Source organism: Phaenicophaeus curvirostris, chromosome 10 (assembly GCF_032191515.1).
Source record: "Phaenicophaeus curvirostris isolate KB17595 chromosome 10, BPBGC_Pcur_1.0, whole genome shotgun sequence".
Classification (NCBI taxonomy): domain Eukaryota; kingdom Metazoa; phylum Chordata; class Aves; order Cuculiformes; family Cuculidae; genus Phaenicophaeus; species Phaenicophaeus curvirostris.
Genome location: NC_091401.1, coordinates 18,168,514 through 18,189,948, shown reverse-complemented (window position 1 = coordinate 18,189,948; position 21,435 = coordinate 18,168,514). Strand labels below are relative to the sequence as shown.

General features: G+C 38.1%; 1 protein-coding gene across 4 annotated transcripts in view; it reads right to left on the bottom strand.

Annotated features, from left to right (window-relative positions):
- Positions 1-21,435, bottom strand: part of TBL1XR1 (TBL1X/Y related 1) — a 113,355-nt gene that overhangs the window by 36,531 nt on the left and 55,389 nt on the right. For 3 of the 4 annotated variants that reach the window (XM_069865308.1, XM_069865310.1, XM_069865311.1), the window contains exon 3: positions 1,006-1,073. The exons of the other annotated variant lie outside the window; for it this stretch is intronic. The gene's annotated coding sequence lies outside the window, so the exon portion shown is untranslated. The remainder of the gene's footprint in view (positions 1-1,005; positions 1,074-21,435) is intronic. 4 annotated transcript variants of the gene reach the window in all.

Here is a 21,435-nt window from a genome sequence, read left to right as displayed (position 1 = left end):
GGTCTTCCTTGCAAGATAAGATTTATTAAAACAAACTCCCTCTGTCTTTGAGTGCCCTCTACATACATAAAAGAGTTCACAAACAGAGCTTGCAAAAAAACTTTAAGGGAATGTGATTTTAAAAAAAAAGAAGAAAAAGAAAAAGAAAAGAAAGAAAAAGACTACACATCTGCTACACCCACAAGACATTTGTTAAATTACAGCATATATCAAAAATTCTACAGATACAACTGTGGTATCAGTTATCTACTGCTGGAAGAACAAATACTCAGTTGTGCTGTTGCACAATACCTAAGCACTGCTGTTGGTAGACTGGTTCAGGATGAATTTTCCCTTTATAAGAAAAAGTAAGGTAATCTTGCCTCCCTTGTAACTCTATCCATGGAGAAGAGAGGGAAAAAAAAATGTCTAAGGAAAGCATGCAAAGTCAAAAGAAATGCTAAGGGGATTGTAGTTACATACATTTAAAAAAAACAAAACAAAAATAACATTGCAAATTCATGATTGCGCATTAAATTCAAGAAAAGGAGACTCGTAACAGCACATGGTCTGGATATTTGCCCTGTGAATCTCGTATCTTCCTTTAGGAAGCCAAGACTTCAGTACTTGGAAAAAAACCATATTTTAAGCAAAACACCAACTTTTCCCCCTTTTTAAAAAACTGAGGCAATAGTGACTCCACACTTCGAGCAAAGAATAGTTTTTACAAGGTGTTTTGTCAAAACATCTACTTATTAATATTTCCATGCTGTGAATCGATGCGTTGTATCATAACTCTCAACAAAACGAATACGGATTTACACATGAGACAGCAACAGTTCCAAAAGGAGCTGTTAAAGACCATCAAATAAAAGATATATTAACGTAAAGATTCAGTGGACTGCAGAAACAGGCACCTAACAAATACCGTAAATGCACGTAACTGCAATTACTAATACTAAATTGTACCAAACTATCAGTCCACTTTTATGACAAATAAATAGATAAATCATTGAGTGTCCTTACCAGAACTACTCTCTGAAACCCCACAAAATTGTGATGTGGCAGCAGTACAGCCCTTGGTATTACACCACCTGTAACACAAACCATATTATGATAGTTTCTATCAATATCTATTTTAAAGGATGAAAAATGGATAAAAGCTATTTTTCTACCAGTCTTTTACTGAAAGCATTAAGACAACATTTTTTCCCACTGATTGCAATATAAGCTTACACAAGAAGATAAATGAACAAATATTAAAGACCATCTTTTGATTAGTTACATAGAGTAAGTTTAAAAAAAATATAGGCACCATTTCAACTCTCTTCTCACTCTTTCAGTTGAAAACCAAACCCTAGCACAGAAAAGAGCATTAGCTTTAACAGAACCTCTGTTCTTTTGGCTGCTCATACTGTCAAAAGGGAACTTTAATCTGGATTCTCATAAAGTTTAAAAATGGAAAAGTACTTCTGTGGTGGCTTATTCTACTGTTAGCTAAAGAACACAAGCAAAATGACTCAACAGCAAGATAAAAAGTAGGAAACACAAAGCCATGATCAAAACAGTCTGTGTTTTCAAAAAACTGACCATTTTGGATTTGAATTTAACACCAACGAATTTTAAAGAACAAGTTATGTGAAATAATCCTTAAAATAGCTTTGTGGAGTAAATTACCATAAGCGACTTCAAAACTTAAAACAGTCCCTAGAAGCTATGCACATTATGTACCCGCAATCAGAACAATTACTGATCCTACATTTGGATAACATAGCGGCTACTACCACTAATATTCATTACAGATTAAATCATTAGAGAGTAATCTCATGTCAAGATTAAAGAGAAAGGTTTGCAGGTAAGAACACAAGAACACTGGCTGGGCACTGCAAGAAAAAAATGCACATATAAAAAAAAAATGCTGTTAGAAGCAGGACATAGTAGTTAAACAGATAATTCTGCCACAGATGGAAGAGAATTAGGAAAAAAGCAAACTGTTTCCTAAATACTAAACTCCAGACACAAAGCCTCACAAGACACATTGCAAATAACACTGAAACTTCCCCAAAACCTCCTAAATCCCAGGACTAAAACCAAGGAAGACAACACATGCCTTAAACAGCATGCAGCATTTAATACTTTCCATCAACTTAGAAATAACCATTGACCTCTAAGAATCCCCCTGTTATTTAGTCAGTCACTAAGCTGAGTAAGACTTGAAAATGTTCCCCCTCCCCCTGCCATTTTCACTGAGGAACTACAGAATATTTTAGTCAGCAATTACATATGTAGATTTCCAAGAGATTCCAGTAAACCGGTATCTGTTCCTACCCTCCTTCCTGACAGCTGGGTGGACAATGGTCTATGGAAAGAGCCCTGGATGAGAGAAAGGGGAATACCACGAACGCTGATTGCACTATACTCCACATACAGGGTAACTATAGAATTTTTCAATTAATATTTAATTAATATTTTGATATTAAAGGTTCTCCTTTGCAGGATGAGAAGATACAAATACTTCTGAGACCTAGAGGGTGAGAAATAAATGCTACAAAGCCTCACTTGGAATACTGAGATCACAAGCTTTCTCATAATAAAAGTCAATTTATTCATTGCTACATTTCTAAGAAAAGCACTCCAATACCACCATGTTGGACCTGGAAAGTGCCCTGGTCCTTCTCTGTAACACTTAGTGGTCACAAGGTCTCTGTAACACAGTAGGTCACAAGATAAGTGAAAAGGTCTTGACCCCATATTAATATAATTTTAATTCTCTGCTAGGCTATTATGTACTGCCTTGATCATTTCTGCGAATCTAACTGTATACATCAACTGTATTGCTAAAATTAGATTTTAAAAAAATCTGAGGCAAAGTTTAATATTTTATAAGACTTAACTCCAAGACTTAACATGCATATGCTTTGAACTTTAAGCATTTTGCATTTAGCATTTTTCATTCATTTAAAGTAAATTCTGTTTCATTAATCTAATCAATATAATCAATATTAGCCCCAAAATGTGCCAAGCAGGAGAAAGAAGCAGGAGGGTCTACAGGAGACTGGTGTAACACCACACCCTCAACAGAAGCTGCTTTCAGAGGAATTCCCTTCCTCTCCACAATTCCCCATAGAGCATACACAAAAGCACACAGACACCAAAGACTAGAAATCCATCAGTCAACAGCCTCCCTACAACAGGCACCTGTTTACAGTTAAATAAATTGTCATAGGGTGGAGAGGGTTGAGAGGGGCACCTCAAGAATTCAATGCACCACCCAAGTTATAACAGCTTTTTTAAGAATGAGTAGGTAACAAGAGTAGTTTTGTAGATGCATCTTAACAACCAGCTACTTCTGTAGTCACTTGTATTAAATTACATTACCACTAGAGTATCCCCTAAATTATATTTATCCTGGAAACATTTTTATCCTGTTTCAAATAAGCAAGCATAAAATTTATTTCATATGCCGCAGACTTACACATTACATAGAGAGAATGTGTCCACCTTTTTTTTTCCTAATATAAGATAGTGATGTGAACAGAATTTGTAGCATGCAGAATAAAAAACTTCACAATTAACTATATTCCTACCAAGTGATGTGATGAAATTAAGCACATCACAGGGCACTCACCTATAATGATTAGGTAGAATTTCCCTTACTATATCCACTACTCAAGCTTTCTTTCTGTAGTAATGCTGAGGATTACTTCATAGCGACATGCTTAGTCTTATTTTTCTTTCTTACAAGATGCTGCTATCCATGTATTTCAGAGAATCTGAAAAGAATCAAAAAGCAAACCTACAGTCTCATTAGAACAAAAAAAAAAACCACCAACCAAAAAACCAACAGTTGGGAAGATTTACGAGCCTCAGAAAGAGGACAAGAACAGAAAACATTGCAAAAATGTGATGATTTTGAGAACCCAATCTTTTAGGTGATGCCAACTGGCAACCTTAATGACTGAATCTGCTACTAATATGCCCACACACCATTAAGAATTGTGCATTCTGAGCATGAAATCTTTCCCACTGCAGCTTAAAATATCTATGCATTCACCCATGCATAAAAATATACGTTTACTTCCCCACTTCAAAATTAATTACAGAGCAGGAATTTTATCCTGCTACCACCAATACATGTGATGATGCCATATGTAAACATATTCCACTTGTTTTGGAACAGGACAGCAACAGAAATGGTAAATTTAGAAGGATTCTATGGAAGTGTCACTCCCTAAGTATTTGATTAATATTGATGAAGCTGGGAGGATGGGGCATTTAAGCAGGCCACAAGCAGTTAAGTTAAGTTAAGCAGGCCACAAGCAGTTAAGTGCCACTAGGGTATGCTCCTTGATAAGCACTAAGTCCCATTGCCCCGTTTCATGGGGGGTTTTGTCCCCACAGCTTTTTCATTTTGCTAACTGTAAGAAATAGAGGGAAAAGTCCGTCTTGTACTTCTCCTAATTAAAGGAATACAGCTATTCAACCTAGACTGACTTAATCCCTTAAAATAATAGCTTTGTTTGCAACCTCTCAAGCTTTTCATCAAAAATTTCCCATTTCATATTCTTCTTTTCCATGACTTGTAACTGTAATCCTCACTACTGCAAGGTTTGGACTTAAGTCAATGCAATTTGTTTAAAAAATAATAAAAAATGGATTTTTTTTAACAAACAAGTAGCCTTTCATTTTTGAGTGGCTGTCTAGGGTTTTTCTTGTTTTGTTATTAAATCATGTATAGTTATGGGGAAAAAAAAAGACAAAGGTAAATTATGTGCTCATAAAAGGTACTTATGTGCACTTTTATAAATTGAATGTGGCTCATCAGGGAGGGAGAGCCAATCTACTGTTAGGAAGTATTGTTTACTGCGGTCTTCCCCACAAGACTACCTGTTAATAGTATTTGATGTTATTTTCTCTCTGTCTGACTATAGCAAAGACTCCTATTATGGCAATAAAATGAATGCGTACAGGAAAAGAATTCCAAATAACCTGACATTAAATAAAAATGTACGTGTCTCTCTTGAACTTAAAGCAATGCATGCATTTGGATCTTTCAGGAGCTCAATGCATGAATAAGGCCTTATTTTTAGTCTGTCCTATGAGCACAGCATAATTTCTGGTCCGCTTCTCCTTCCATTTGCATAAACCCAAATGTTACTGCTGAGATATTTGATCTGCTCGCTACCACTTATTCTCTCCAATCCTTCCATTTCAAAGACCATTCAACCAACGAATGTCACCACCAGAACAGCTGAAATCCAAGTAATGTGTTAACAAAATAAGGGCTCATTCATCTAAAAAAACCCAAAACCTGGCTTTTCCATTTTCTCTCTGCAAACAGCACCACAGACCTTTTTGGCACACCTAAGGGGGATAACGAAAAAAAAAAAGAAAGAAAGAAAATCACAACTAACAGGAGAGGCAGCTTTGAGAAAAGCAAAGTCTTGGGTCGATAAATTCATGTTGGCCTCCTAGACTCACTCTATGAAACACAAGCCAAACTACTAAGCAGTGTTTGGCTGTGCTGTGTGTAAGCTTCTGTATTATAACAAAATATTTAGCAAACCCTGCAGTCCTACTTGAAAGTTAAACTGACAAGAAATCGTTTATCACATGCAATGTTTAAGATCACAATTTACTGAATAATATTTATTATTTCAAAGTAAACATGATAAAAGTGGTATTTCCCTGAGACACAGTAATTTCAGGAGAAAACAAACACTCAGCACAGACTCCAAGCTGACTAACGTTCCTAATCCCACCAAAAGGGACTCCAAGTGAGACTACTCAAGACACTGAAAAACATACACAGGGAAGTCTGAGCACTACAAAAGTTAAAAAGTCTTTGGGTCATCACCAAGCAAAATCCTCCAGGAAGATTCTGTCCCATCAGCTAACATTTTCCATAAAGCTTCCCAGGCAGATGGTAACCAGACATCGATTAAAATGCTACAGACAAACAAAGCTTCTGCATTATTGCGTCTTTAAGTGTAACTGTGCTATTAAACATTACTTGTTAGCAAAAGTTATTCCAGGTTCTGAAAATGAAACTCTTAATTTAAAGATCTTTATCTGTGAAACACTAATGTTCTGCTCTGACTACCTTACGGCAATGTCCCAAATGAATGTGCTTGTTTTCTTCTCTTCCTTATTGGTTGTCGTTTCCATAATTCATCCTTTAACAATTTAAGTCATACCTTACCAGTGCAGAGGCTATTTTTAGAAACATTGATGGTGCTCAAAGAGTCTTATACTTGACTGACTGCCGAGGGCATATCACGGAAGAAGCAGCATCTACATCTATGAACTATGACTGTTGCACATATTGAGCAGACAGGTTTGAGAATTTTGTTGTGGGTTGTTCTTTGGCCTGATCATAATACAAACAACTTGGCTTAAAGCCTTTATAGTTTTATATGTACATTTTCACTTAAAATAAAAAAATCAGACACAGGAATGATTTTTAACACAAGTGGAGGGCAGAAGGATTTAATTTTTTTAAAGTTTGACTCCACAGTGTTGCAAATGCTACAGGTGCTAATTAGCATACTCAATAACTAAATAAATAAGGATATAAATAAATAAAGCTCATCTGTAACCCTCACCATTCTGCACAATCTCTAGCACCTTATCTTATGGCAGCAACCCTCATCACGATCACCATTGCAGAGCAGAAGGCTGCTACATACATCATGCCTATAAACACAGAAAACAAGAAGCCTTCATCTTTCCATTTACCCCCATTAAGTCAGTGCCACCATGTTCTCCCAGGAGGATAAGTGCGAGAGCTAAAGCACTGCAGGCAACATCAGAAAAGGAACTCAGAAGAAAGGTCTGTCCTCACCCCTCTTGGGCTGTGGGAAGGGAGGAACCAAGCTGCCAGGCAGTGACTGTGTCTTGCAGAAGCCACAGTTCATTTTCAATAAATATCAAGTGGCACTTCTGGGATGGAGCACACATCTCAAAATAGGCTTTCATTTGCTTGGTTATCCATGCAAAAATAGTGGGAATTGGTCCTAAATTGGACTAAAACCAGGTTATATTGTAATTATGTCATATCTAATTAAAGTCCGTATCAGGAAATCAAGAGTCCTGCCAAGGTAGACACAAACGTCAATTGGCAGGCACAGCCGTTCCTAAACCCACAACTGGAGGACATGAAAGCATAAAAAAGCTACTGATTGAACAGCCTGATTTCTAGAATTTGGGTAGATTCTGCTTTATTTTACAGCACTGTAGTAACACTTTACTAAAAGGAAAGACAGGTTCTTGGTTTCAGTGTTGCAATTCAATAGTCATATGGAGTTACAATACAGATAGCTCTTACACTCTCTAGGGAGACTTGAGCTAAATTCTTGGCTTGGGATTGTAGTGAAAATAAACAGGCAGCATTAATCTAGTCAACATTTATTCATAAATCACATTAAAACACACCAAGCCTTAGTTTACTGAATGGCAGCCCAAAAGATTGTGAATGCATCTGTCAGAAGTAACAGCAAGAAGGTGCCTGATGAAGTCTTTAAAGTAGTTCTTTTAATATATGTATCATCTACTTCCAGAGACAAAATCATCTTGGGACAGACAGATTCATAAAGTCATCTAAACAACTCCAGCTAGGCTTACCAATACCCACAGTCCTGCAATATGGAAAAGCTTCTGACAAAGAAATAGCATGTCATTTTCTCCAATTTTGGAAACATTGCAGCTGTGTGTTGCCTAACAATATAATTTATTAAAAGCAACAACTGTCAAAATCTATACAGACTAATTTGGTGTGCAGCTATTTTATATTATTGGTATCTTGTCATAATCTGACTCGTGCACACTATCACTTTCCAACCATGCCTATAATTGGTTTCTTGGCTGTATAGGCCTAAAAGAGTGTAACCCAAAACATCTTCCAGTTACACTGAAAAATGTGTGTGTTTGTGGAAAGTTACATTAGTTAATTTTCAGACTCAATGAGCCTTTAACAATTTAGGATTTTTAAAAGTTTGCAAAGAGACACTATTTCTTCGCACTATGCAGAAAGTTATGTGTTTCTGTAGGAAGCTCCAATATCAAGACCTGCAAATGCTGAAGCAGCATGTATGGAGATACTTATGAAACACAAGTCAGACTCAAGAAAAAGGTCAAAAACTCATTCAGATGGAAGAATATATCCCAAGTCTACTCACGGAACACAAACAAAAAACCCCAGCCATTAAAGTCCTGTACCTCAAAACTTAGACATGTGACAGTTACACATGAACTTTCTTGTTTACTTCCAGCACATACAACTGCTTATTGCCCTTTCCTGCAGTCTTTCAAAGGGCATTTGGGGTTCCTTGAATTTGGTGGTAGACCAGCAGCAGTTCAAATCACAGGTACTTCTTACAAGAATTGTTGCTTAATAGTCCCAGAGTGTGGTATTTGACAGATGCTTTCATTACAGGACCAGGACTGGCATACATGGTAATTTTTAAGCGCTTTGACAAATACAGTTCACTATTTTTTATAGAAAAGATTAGCAAGTAAATATTTCAAGGGCAAGCAGGATTTCTCAGATGCAGATATGTTTTGCAGAAAAAAAAATATTGAACTTGCCTCTTGAAACAAGATAATTTCTGTATATTTTTAATGTATTAAGAGATTTTTTTTTTTAAAGTACTATAAAATCTTAAGCTGGAAAGATTTAAGAGAAATTTTAGGTATGCACCTTGTGACAGATTCTTGTGAACAGTGATATCAACAGACTATATGCAATAAGCACATGCATAAGATATAATATTCTGAGTCACATGAAACTGAAAATAAAAAGAAGTATTGCCATGCAAAGAGAGTCAGAAAAACATACAGGGACAAAAGCTGTGCAACAAACTATTGACAGTCTCCAACACATCTCAAACTGACTGTGAAACAAGAAAAATCATGCTTCAAACATCCTGCAGAGTTTAAACCTGGCCCTCATTATCTCCTTTCGCATACAACTCCTATCACCAGAGCAGGCAAAGGCTTCAGCAGACTCATTGCTTCCTCAGGCCACCACGAATTAGACAAACACTACCAGCTACATTTTATCAGTGGAGAATAACTGAACCTTAAATACTTCTTGAAATGGTCTGGATCCCAAGCGATGCCTCAAACACCCATCTCTCCAGCTAAGCTTGCTGTCACACTAACACAAGTCATTTTGGGTTGGTTCTCTGCCCAGAGCTGTACTGTGCACAGTAAAGTGCATCAGAGCCAGGTAAGAAAAAAAAAAAAAAGAAAAGCCAAAACCACCTTAAAATTGGGTATCTGCAAGAAAACGGAAGCAAGCAGCTTGCTGCAGTGAGTCTGTCTCTCCTTAATTGCTTCTTTCCCAAATATGATGCTATGAACTATGCTGAAACACGTGCAGAGACACAGCTCTGGGGAGACAGGCAGCAGAAGAGAAAGACAATGAGCTCATCACCTTTCACAAGGCACTGGCAGTTGCCAGGAGGGCTGTAAAAGCTCCAAGCCCTACACTACGCTTTCTCTACTGTCAATAACCACGCCTTCCAACAAGCAAACAGCTATAGCACCCTGCCCTATAAAGTACAGGGCAAAAAAGCACATCTGCTCATTTTTAGACATCTGTCACTAATATGGGTTTTCTGTCACACTTGCAACAAATACTAAGATGACCTTAATGCAGAAGATGCAGCATGTACTCAAAGGCACTGCTGATGCTCCCACTAACCAGCGAGTTTCACAGATAACAACCAGCAGGGTTTTAATCCAGCAATAGCAAACACTTTCTAAAACACAGCTTAAACCTCCTAGGACAGCTACCATTTAAGTAGCTGTCATAAACTCTATAACAAACTATCAGTACTGAGGAAATAATTTTTGTCCCCTGTGAGTTGAGTGCTCATAGCAAAATTGCTCGCACAAAAGGAATGAGATGCAAAGATGACACACGAATTCCGCAGCCAGCGGTCACAGCCCAGGGTTATCACAGCATTGCTCTAACAAGTTTAGTGGAATGCATTTAAAGTGGTTTAGATCTGTTTTGTCACATATCCAAAATATCAAACACATGCACCTCTCATAATCCTCCCACCTTATGATAAATTCATGTAAGAATTCATTAAAAGGTCAAGTATCACACACACTTATTAATTTACAGATGAGCATAAGTGGGTGAGACAAGGCAGGAGGCCAGGTAAATAGGCAGAAGAAATACAAACTTATGCAGAAAGTTTCACCATCAAAGCAAACCAGAACCTAACATCTCTTTGGTATATTAACGTATGTGCTGTGAGAAGTCATGTGCAGCTTGAATGCATATTTTACTCTGATCCCAAAGGATCAAGCTTCTTGTAAGACGCCCCTCCTCTTTTATATTCCTCTTCAGCTTGTCTATGAGCTACCCACTTCTAACGGAAGCCTAAAAAACTGCTTATGTTTTACTTTCTGCACTGGAAAACACACAGTACTGATGCTGATTCAGTACCCTCAGATTAAGGCGACATGCAGGCAACACATCGCTAGCTTTCCTCTTAGGCCTTGGTTCAAGAGGGAGGCTTTTCTTAAAATACTTGAAGTGCCATTACTTTGAAATCATCACCCTCAGAAAGTGGTTTTGAGAAATATGACCAACTTTGCTTTCAAGCTTTTGATTACAAAGGCACATAAGCATAAGCGTTACTGAAGCAAAAGTTTTAGAATTAAACATATATGCAAAGGAGGATACACAGCACAGATGAATAATATATGCCTATAAATAAGAAGAAAAATAGACTTAAAATATCCACATAACTATTAATTAGTTATTAATATTAGATCACTGGTCTATTTCCCTTCAAATTAGCAATTAGCCACCCACTAGCAAAATGTCAATTGCAAAACAAGAGACTTTATTTATAGTACAACCTACTTTGAGTTTTGAGAGACTTGTCAGCCACTGCTAAATCACAATGCCCCTATTGTGTGCCTTCCCAAATTAACATCTAGCTTTCATTCCAGGCAACTATACGTACAGGTCCTACTATAGATTTTAATAGTCTTTATTACATCACACGAGCCAGTGCATTTTTCCATACAGAAACCTAAGTGGAGAGAGAGAAAAAAAAAAATGAAGTCTTTAGTGATTCATTGGTGTGAAGCTGGGTTGGACACTAGCACAGCTGTTTCTTACAGGTCCTGTGCAGCAGTCATGCTGGGAGGACGTAGCACCCAAGAGATAACTATGAGATATTCTTAGATCCAATTTTATTAGTTTCCATCCAGAGACAAGCTTTAATTGCTAATGCTACACAACATACTACTCCATCTTAGGCTGCATTCATAGGGAAGAGTCTCCAGCAAGGGGGAATACCCTCTCCAACAATGTATCTTATTGATCAGTGGGATAAAGTGCATGCACCTGCATAAGATACCCTGCACAAAACCACACTGGGTCCAAACCAAGTGCCCTGGTGGCTGCCAGCTCGATGAGATGGAAGACACACTTCATACATAGCTACCTACTGAAATGCAGATATCCTTCTATGGCCTCTCTGGCTTCTCTTCTGTCAAGGAAAAACCAAGTAGAGCACAATCACCCTGGGATGCCTCCTCCCTATAGCTTTTTGCAAATGCTATAATTCAGGGCTTCTCTAGCAAAACTAGACCATCTTGGGGATTTCAGAGGAGGTCAAAAGTCACTGAGGTGAATTAGAGCTTTAAAAAATATGGCTTATTCCACTAAGTTTTCTTCTGGTTTGTGATTTGCCTGGAAAACAGTTCTCCCTTTCTCTCTCCAGATGCCTGAGACTATCTGCAGAAAAAGTGGAAAAAAGAGCACCCTGCAGAGGTTCACTGAAGATGGAGAGCTGGCAGGAGAAACCCTGGCAATGCATGCTAAATTGCCTCAAGCCTTCTACTGAGAGAGAAGCAGGACTCCTTGTTCAGATAAGTCTGCCACAGAGAAGAAACAGAAAGAATTACATAGAAACACTCTTCCAAGCAAACTTAAGACTAAGGAACACATCTTCTCAACAACAGATGACCTGTACACACATTTTGGCAGATAACATGTCTATTTTACAGTTTTATGGCAGGTTAATTTGGAATACACAGAAATATTTTTAGACAGACATGAAGAGAAACACAGTAATCATCTTTCTCCTCTTGGAATAAAATTACATCACTTTCCATTAGCTTGCAGGAGCACACTCCTAATAATGCCTTTTACAGAACATCCTTCCACAGTTGGCTTTTTTGGCCCTGCAACAGTTGTTTAATTTCTTGTGTATTTATGCATAACAAAGTATTTGCACGAAGAAATCAGTTGTAGCTGCAACTAATTTTGCATGTTACCAATTCCATGGCGAGTGAAGAGAATCCTGAATTAAGATCATCATTTGCCATCTGGGAACAGAATTGTCCATACTTTGCCATTTCCTAAACTTTTCTATTATCTTAAGACTCACTTTAATATTATAACTATTAAAAACTAGAGGAGTCAAAGTTGATAAAAGGAAACAAGGGCTGCAAGAAGAAACAAATTACAAAGCCAGCTGAGATCCAAAGCCACTTGCATCACATTGGATATTTTTGTATCCATTGTACATTTTATTTCTTCTAACAACTGTCACACATGTAAGCAGGAAAGCTGTGAGGTCCTTTAAAGGGAGATAAGAAAGAAAAGATGAACCAGGTCCTATCCATCCCTTGCTGGGCTTTTCCTTTATGTACACTGAAAAGATTTAAACCTTAAGGAGATAGTTCAAAAATTTCCAGGATTAGGGTAGGCTTGACCAGCTAAGTCAAAGTCTCCCATATCAGCAAACTTCATTCAAGCAATGGCTGTGAGGATCCACAGGTCTTATTGCTATCAGTAAAAACTGGAGCCCAACTATCAATAACAAAATTTATCTCTGTAGCCGCAACACTGCAACTAGTCTCATGCCGCCTGCTTTAAATCAAACCAGCATGACGTCAAGGCCTAGTTCACACCCTTTGATTTTTCTCCTGTTCCAAATCAATTTACTGCAACAGTTTCTCTTAAAACACGCAAACAACCATCAGCAGAATGAAAATACTATTTTCATTTAAAAATTATTTTTTAATTACTTATCCTAGGCAAAGCTGGCATTATGGAGGGAAGAGCATTTGATATGATTTTGATGGTTTCATTTTAATAGAAATAAGGATTGAATTTAGCAGAAATGAAGGCAAGTGTTGTTCTGGGAAGTCCTGGCTCATGCAGACAACTTAAAAAACCTACGACAAACTTCTTCAAAACCACTGAAAAAGAACAACTCAATAACAGACCCTTAACCTCTGGTGCTGAGAGATGAATACCCATTTCTAAACACTGTGTCTCCCAACAATTCCTGTACATCCCACAGGTTCCTGGCCACTGCTGAGGGCTGCCTTCCACCACACAACCCCAGAAGCTTCACGGTCAATCTAGGCCCATCAAAGTTGCCAGGGAACCTACCTTTCCAGTAACTTTAACCAAATGAATTCAGTTAATATATTAAGTGAATTGAAATTATTACTTCTGAATATTCTACTATATAACCACAAGCCCAGTAAACCCTTTGCCATCATATCCTTCACCCGAACTGCACTTTAGAAGAGAGCTAAATCCAATGTTCCCATGCAGTACAGCAAGAAAAGCAGACATTGTTATTCATTTATACAACTTCTGTAGAAAACAACGAGGGCAAAAACATGATTCAGGTTACGGTAGGCAGTCAGAGGCAGAAGAATGAGGCAGTACTGTCAAGTTATCACAGACTTTAACTATGGCTCCTCAATCTGCTAGACTCTTACAAATGTTATTAAAACGTATACCAAAAATGGTATTTTTCTGCCTCAGGTGAAGCAAACTTGGTATTCTGTTCAGAATAGAAACACCCTGATGAGAAAGAGGTTCACTGCAGATATGCCATAACATCTATTACCGAAAATCATTTTGTCAAGAAGAAAATTGAGAGCACTTGCAAGTAAGAAGAGGTTTATAGGGCTTTCTAGAATGGTTGTACTTTACATTTACACATAAATACAATATTTTTATAAGTGCTAGGAAAAGATAATAGGAGATCTATAGATTCTCTTTTGTGCTGAGAAGTAAACTATTTAAGCAGTAACTACTCCTGACAAAGCAATCAAAACCTGACCCAATTCTAGACACAAGCTGCGTTTTTCACAGCGCAGTGACAGTAACCAAGTCCCCATCTACCCTGCCCCTCAATTCTGTTTGTAACACTGCAACTTGAGAAAAAACCCCAAGGCTACTCCAGATCAGTGCCTCCGATTAAAATGAGCAGGAATGCATGCAGGGGAGCGGGTGGCAACCCACACAGTGTGCTTCGAGGACTTGCAGAGAAGGAAAAGCCTAATGAGTCTCTGTGCAGAGGTTGGATCACTGATGCGCACTGCAAAACAGACAGCAAGTGAATTACAAGGCTGCAAGGCCAGGATTTTATAAAATGAAATAACCTCTGGAAGTCATCATCTTTCCTATCAGAATGTAAATGACAATGTGCATTGATACAAACCCTTGTAAAAGCTCTGATGTAGTTAAACACACTTGGATAAAATGAAGCTATACAAAAAGATGTACAAAACGAACAATTAAAAAGCAAGACATGCAACAGATCACAAGGAATATACTCATGTCACTTACAATTTTTCTGTTCTGTTTCAAGCACCTCTCTTCTTGCTCAAGGAACCTTTCTAACAATTGAAACCAGACATTATGAACATAATTGTCACTGCTATTTATTTTAATAACAGCAGCGTCCAAAAGACCCTTTTTCAAGATGGGGGCCCCATTGTGCCAACACTGCATAAACACATGAGACTTAGTTCGTGCACTGAAAAGACTGAAGATTGTATAATGAGACAAGGTCAATAAACAACATAAAAGCAAAATGTCAAAAAAATAAAAAAAAAACAAAAAACCCAAACCAACACCAAAAAAGACCACAAAAAAAAAATTCCCTGTGCAGGACTTCAGTTGTTCTGTTTTACTCTATTTTCCTTAAACGATCTGCTACTTTTTCTTGCAGACAAAGGTCCTGCAGACACTCTGCATCTCTGCTGCTGCTGATTCTGGCCTCCTAGCACATCCCATTGAAAAAAAATAAATAACAAAAGATTCCTCTTCTGTGGGAGGCAAAAACCACTGAAGAGTCTTCAAAGACAACAGAAGTGCCAAGATGCAATACTGCTTTTCTAGTCATTCCTAGAATTGCCAGTTGTTTCTGACTTAAGGTAAATACAATGGTGAATATGCCATCTTCATCTGAATTCACTAACTTACTTGGTCAGTGAAGTGAAATATTTGTGGTACCGTACGAGGATTAAATGCTAGCTTGTGGTTTACATGCAGAAAAAAAATAAGATAGGGAGCTATTTAACAAAGTGATTCTGTGGCTGGAAAAAAAACCCCCAACCTATATACAACTAGCAGCAAGAGAATGTGCATTCTCATGTTTTAAACTAGCCATATAGCAAACAGCCTCCAGTAGGCAAAGTCCTTCCTCAGCCCTCCCACCTTGAAAACAGCAGAAACACGAGCGCCGAGATAGATTAGAGCCCAATAGGAAGAGAAGTGTTTTGAGGGAGCAGGGTGAGAAAGGAAAGGAAAAAGCATACCAGGGAAAGGCACCTTCTCAGTTCTTGGCTCTGGCTGAGTTAGGGAATGCCTTATCAAACAGGCTAAGTTCTAGAAATTTGCAGCCATTATCCTAGTGTGAGGCAAAATGTTACACATGCACTTCTGCCTGTCTTGGATTCTTTTTTCATCCAGCAAATATTCTGTAGATTTATGATTCCCAAAACTAATTATTTTTCTAGGTGTTACTAAAAAAATCCATACAGCTTACCCAGATTTAGTTAGAAGTGATAAACAGATGCAGCTCCTATCGTCAAGTCCACACTTTACAGATCCTGCATTCGCTTCTCTCATTGCAATTTAGTACACAAGAAAGGGAAGCATAAAATCCACTGTTTAAAATGTTCCATTTCAGATGATTTTTGGTATTCACTTAATACTACAGAAACAACAGCCCCCTGCCCCTTTCAGGATATTCCTGCTTTTTGACAGCATTGATCTTTTCAGTTAACCGAAGATGTCCATCATTAAATTCTTCTTGGAATGCACAGCGAGTCAGGGCGCATATTATCCATTGATAAATCCACTAAATTTAAGGAATGCAAGTGTTTCTCCTACCCAACTCTTCAACCAAGCTTCCTAACTATAAGCACCTTTAGCACCGTATTTCAGCATATGATAACAGAGGTGCTCTATAGCACACTGAATTCAAAGTTGAGGTAGTCACAAAACTGCTCTTCAGATACACTAAAGTCACACACACAGTAGCGACGTGCTATCATTTCTCAACCCCAACACAGTATGCAGCAGGTTGTTTGTGTAAACAAGGCACAGTATCATCTTCCAAATTGTCCAAAGTGATGCCCAACTCCCATAAACCATCAAAGGAAGGGCTAGAACACCTCTCACTAAGCCAGCACATTTCACCCACTTCTGTTTCAAAATAGGCCTTTTCAGTTGACTTCTAGGCAATTTTCATGGCTGTAGCCAGCAGAGAGATTTTAGACCGGGCTAGATATTTTTATAAATATATATTTATATATATATGTATTGATATATATCTCTACTCTGACATGCATATATTTTCTAGTGGAAGATGCCCAGGGAGGTAGCACTGTTCAAAACAAGTGACATGCTGCCAGGACAAGAGAATAAGGAAGCAAGTGCATTATTTTCTGACCCAGATCTCCTCCCATGATCTCCAAGCTCCTTTCCCTACTCAGAGAACCGTACCTACAAACGACTGTGGATTTTCCACCGGATGAGTTACAAACCAGAAAAGTATGTGGAACAATTAACTTCTCTTAAGCTGCCATGCTTTTTCTTCAAAAGTAAGCACTGGGGTTCCTAACTTATGAGTCTCGCATAGTTGAGATCTTTTTAAGCAGATGTCACCCACTGCATCTGTAACTTGGCACTTCCAGCAACTCTCCACTCCAACTTTGCTTTGCTGATGCTTCTCAACTCAGACAAAAAGTCCCAGATCAGTCTTGGGGTAACAACAGAACATAGGAACTCCCAAAACAAGTGGTTTTTTTCCATAGGTTTGCTATGCATATATGCCACAAGTTCTCTCTGAACAGTTTTAGGATTTACATATTTAACATCTCTTTGCAAAGCATAAATTTAAAGGCATTTACATAACTGATTAAACTTCTTTCCAAATTAGACAAAAAATGAGTCCAAGACCTGTTATGTACTTCTGAATTTGCCAAACTATAACATTCATATTCATTATATTGTTTTCTCCTAGGCAGCAGTTTCTGTCCCGTGTTCCTAACAGAAGGACCTGATTTACTTCTCTATGCGTCAAATTTGCTAATCTGGCAAAACAGAACACAGCTGAAAGTTCAATGACATTCTCTCCAGGTTACACAAAATCAAACTCTCACCTTTCAAAGACACAATCTGTTATTCCACAAACAAACTATGCTTGCTACGAAGACAGTCAGGCTCCCACTTTGAGCCCAATTTGTATTAACAAGTGTCCGTCTTAAAACTAGTGAGGCTATTGTGCCTCATTGTATTATGAGGCGAGTATCCAAAAACCTTACTCCCCAATGGATGAAATCTGTTTTCTAATTTCCAGACTGATATCCTTGCCAAGATACACACACTTCTCGTTCCAGTGCTGTCTTCAATATAACATAGAAAATAGTTGTACACACTGAAGTCTTTATCAACCCCTCATGTATTTAGAGAGAGCTATTATATCCCTTCTCAGACTTCACTTCACTGGGATAAACGAACAAACCTCACATTTTCATCTTGCAAGACAGTCAGCTGTTCCCTCTTCTGCACCTGCTCCACTTTGCACTCATCTTTCCTGCATGTATTCTACCAGAGTACTTCAGCGTTACACACAAGGATTTAGCGGTCCTGCCTTGCACATGAGCGAGCAGCATTCACACCTTCCTATTTCTACCTTAAGTACCTCTTCACCTCACATGTTTTTGGACTACATTTTCAAGAGCTGTAGGGTAGTCCTTTTGATTTTACTGGTCAATATACTCTATTCTTCCTGTTCCTCTGTCATTTTCAAGAGACACACATCCAGGTTAGGGCAAAATTCACATCTATCCTGAAGTGCACAACTATGCATCTTGCGCTATGAAATTTCAGCCCACTTTTTCCACTCAAGTCTTAAAGTTCTTCATGTAGAATACTTTGTTCCCCCTCTATACCAACAGCACCTTCCAACTTTATGTCATTGGCAAATCTTATTACACACTCCTACTTTTGGTGCCAAGTTCATGAGTGAATACGTTAAGGTCAGCCCAAGACCATTTTGTAAGACAACAAACTTCCTTTAGGCCCAGCACATTCCCTATGAGCACAAAATGACTTAACCTCCCTTTACCACAGTCCTTATTCACCTCACAGTTCTTCTACAGCATCTCATCAGTATTTTAACCAAGAATTTGCTACATATTGCTGGAGTAAGTATAATACCACAGCTGTAGCTCATTCTTTTGTCCAAACCCCAAAATTAACAACTCTATGAAAGAAAGACAACACAAATTCCACTATAGGTGTCCATGAAGCCCACATGCTTGAGTCTTGTCTATTTTTATTATAAATGCATATACAAATACAAGACACAGAGCAACCTTGCCTCAGTTCCCTCCCAACACAAAGCCAGAGCTCTCATGAATTCCAGACAGTGGGACGTTAAGACCAAGATATTTCAGAGGGTTGCAGTTACATTGTCAAGTAACATTCATTCTTGTTCCAAAGATGCTACAAAGCATGTCAAACTGCAGATGAACAAAAAGCAGTCCGATGAAAATGAGACGCTGTGATTGTCCAAGGGGTATTGCAAACCTCAACATGGTAATCCCTGCAACTGCCATGAGACAGTCATAGTGCAAGACAAAAAAAAAAAAGGCTTGCTTAGTTTGGATTAGGACAAAAGGAAAATACAATGGAAATACATGGACCACCACAGACACAACCACAGCATGTATAACTGAAAACTAAAAAAAGAGGTAGTGCTTGTTCCTGTAGGCCACGAGGAGGTAGATCTGCTGACAAACTTCAGTAAACTTCAGCAAAGGGATTGGTGGAACAAAACTGGATAGGTTAATAAAAGTGACTGCTCCAAAACACCCTGTTCACCATGGACTTCAGCTTCAGCCAAAAAGCAGGACACGCAAGAGTCTACCTGCTGACTGGAGTGGACTTTCAACTAGGTATCTAGTAAATTACAACAGCATAGGAAATATCTAAGTACTAACCAAATGAGAATTACTCAGCACAGAAGGATCTTGTTTCTAGAAAAAGTTAAACATAAAAGAAACTGGGAATTAGGCTAGTGGAAAGGTATGCCAACAATCTGCTCTAAGTTGCACTCACATTCACAGGCTCATAAGTGAACCAGTTACTGGCTTATTGTAAAAAGCATGAAATCTGCAGGAGAAAAGGCAGTAATGACCTTGCCTGAAGAGTAGCGTGTCACCTCAGGGGTGCCCACAGTAGGAAATAAGAACTTGTACAGTATCTTCCATTTAGAGCATTAGAAATGCTGGGGCTTGCTATTTCCATTTATGTAATTAACAGTCACCTCCTCACATTGTCACCTACTCCTCAGGTTACTTCTCATTTCCCAGATGGTCAGTCTCCAGAAAACATCTTCTGCGCCTCAGCCACTTCTTGGTTAAATCCATTTTGACGGCTCATTAGCAGAATAATTTATCGACTCTTGCAAGACTAGCTCTTCTAAATTTGTTTTCTATGTAAATCAGTTCCATGCAACTAGGATAGAATTCCAGCCTTTTCAAATGCATTTTAATGTGTAATAGTGACATAAAGACTGAAGTTTATTTGATTATTTTTCTGTTTATGTTATTAGTAATCAGTTTTTCTGGCACTTTTTTCTGTTCCAGTTCAATCGCTCTGTTGAATTACGTGAACTCCTGGTGAACTGCACAAAAAAAAGGAAAATTAACTCATGCCTCATTTGATCTTGTGACCATAAAACTTGTGTTTTCATTCCCTCTTTAACCTTTGACCATCTATTTTCCCCCTAATTTGTGTGCTATGTACCTGATAGTTTTAAATTTGTTTCTTTTATTCATGAAAAAAGAATCCTCTCTGATGGCTGATCTGCCCTCTATCCATTTTAACCATTGCTGACTTTATTCTAGATTCTCATTAATAAGCACACACTTAAAATCACTTCTACATAGTCCATCATACAGGGATGCTATTTGGCTTACAAGAGTGTGAAATGGCTGATATTATAAAAGCTCAGTTGCCAGTTTATTGCTTCAATACATTCCTCTCTTTTCATATTGTTATGATGGACTTGAACTTAATTTATGCTACTGGGTTTGTCTTTTTGTTGAAGCAGATGACAAACACCTGGAGACATAATAAAATACTTCTAAAACACACACAGACCATAATAAAACATGGTCCATCTACAGCCAAAAGAAATTAAATGGAAGGGGAAAATTTCATTAATCTCATTAATGACGACAATCATTCCAACTGTGGCTCATGTTTGAAGTCATTACCTTCCACTTGTGTGAATATTAAATTCACGGATGTTCATCCTACATACACATACCAAATATCAACTGTGGCAGGATTCAGTACTCTTGCCTTAAATAGTTTTTTTTTTCCTGTACGCGCATTAAATCACAGTGAGAACATCACGCACTACCTTCACTTCCAAATACAGGTGCCCTAAGCCAGTGACTACAATCTTTATTTCAATCCGTACGCTGAACTAGAAAACTGGCATATAAGTACATGCTTCTAGATCTGGAATCCGTGTTGATGGCCATGCAGACACAGGGTCCCTAGACTTTGGTGGCCAGCAGGACTCAGTTTCTCTGAAGCAAACAAAAGTTGGTATATTCAATATCATTTCCCTCAGGCTATAAACTTTCTGTAGTTCTCCAGCCATATTCATTATCTCCCAGCATCAACACCCCTGAAACTAACAGCAGCTTTTACTTTTGTTGACTTGAACTTTCTGCTGCCAAGAAGGAAACCAGGATCAAGACCCGATTACAGAAGTGTCACGTTAACATAGTCTTATGCAAAATAATCCCTACTCTTCTCCAGAAAATAACACTCACATGCTTGGACACACAAGAGCCTGTCCTTAGGGTTTTTTTTCCAACATCCTAGTTAACATACATCCTAATATCCAGTCAGATTTTTTAAAATATGCAACAAACAGTCACTGTCAAGAACATTTGACACTATTTCCAATTCCTTCATATAATAGAGTGGGGAAAGGGTCATTTCAGGTCACACAACTTCACCATGGGCATATGGCAGTGAACCCACAGCAGAAACATAAAATCTCCCTCTCCTATAAAGCAGATGGCATGCTGATCAAGTTAGATATAATCTAATGCTAGCTTCACTACTACTGCTGC